The sequence below is a fragment of the Chrysochloris asiatica genome, unplaced genomic scaffold (genome assembly GCF_000296735.1).
Source record: "Chrysochloris asiatica unplaced genomic scaffold, ChrAsi1.0 scaffold00088, whole genome shotgun sequence".
Lineage (NCBI taxonomy): Eukaryota > Metazoa > Chordata > Mammalia > Afrosoricida > Chrysochloridae > Chrysochloris > Chrysochloris asiatica.
This window is the reverse complement of record NW_006408606.1, coordinates 11,334,238-11,335,583: the sequence shown is the minus strand read 5'-3', so window position 1 is coordinate 11,335,583 and position 1,346 is coordinate 11,334,238.

Genomic DNA, 1,346 nt, shown 5'->3' with positions numbered 1-1,346 from the left:
CTACTACATTTAAAAGTATAGGTGAAGTTCATCAAATTGTTTTAACAGATTACTCTTCCTCTCTTTCTTCTTCTAGTCGAGTTCTGATAATCCAGCCATGGAAACCAGTTCAGTTGGGTACTATCTGCAAGTATGGGTGTTCTTGTGCATCTCCTCTCACTTCATATCAGCCTCACTCCCTGCTCTTGTTCTCTGTGGCCATGTCACTGTGTTTGGGTCCAGGAATCCCCAAGTCTCACCATACTGCTGGCAAACCAGGTCTCAAGCCAGGTGACAAAATTGACTTTTATAACATTATGATACAAATGGGGATATATTTTCTCCTCTATTTCTGCTATCAAAATCTAGAAACAGGAAAAAAAATTGTGCCTCTATTTTTTTTATTAATCTTCTATATGAACCCTGGTGGTGCTGGAAGGTAAGTATTGGATTGCTAACCACAAGGAATACCATTCATCTAAGGAGCTCTGGTAGCGTAGTGGTTACGAATCGGGCTGTGAACCATAAGGTCAGCAGATCAAAACCATCAGCTGTTCCGTGGGAGAAAGATGAGGTGTTCTGCTCCTGTAAAGATGTATAGACTCGGAAACCCTGTACAGAGTCGCTATGGGTCGGAACCCACTCCGCGGCACACAGCCAACCAGCTACCATTCATCTGTCAGTTTGTCATACTATGGTGACTTGTGGGCTGCTATGATTCTGGAAGCTATGCCACGGGTATTATAAATACCACCAGGGTCACCCACAGTGGACAGGTTTCAGATGAACTTCCAAACAAAGACAGACTAGGAAGAGGAGAGATTGACTACTTCTGAATATTTGTTGTTGTTGTTGTTAGGTGCCATCGAGTCGGCATTGACTCATAGCGACCTTATGCACAGCAGAAGGAAACAATGTCTGATCCTGGGCCAGCCTCACTACTGTTGCCACGCTTGAGTCCATCGATGCTGCTACCTGGTCAATCCATCTCGTTGGGGGTCTTCCTCTTTTTGTCTGACCCTCCATCTTACCAAGCATGGCATCCTTCTCCAGCGACTGTTCCCTCCTGACAATATGTCCAAAGTATGAGAGACGAAATGTGGCCATCTTGGCCTCTAAGGAGCACTCTGGCTACACTTCTTCCAAAACAGAACTATTGGTTTTTTGGCAGCCCATGAACTTTTAGTATTCACCTCCAACACCATAATTCAAAGGCATCAATTCTTCTATGGTCTTCCTTATTCACTGTCCAGCTTTCGCATCCATATGAGGTTACAAAAATACCATGGCTTGGGTCAGGTACACCTTAGCCCTCAAGCCGACATCTTTGCTCTTTAACACTTTAAAAAGGTCTTGTGCAGCAGATT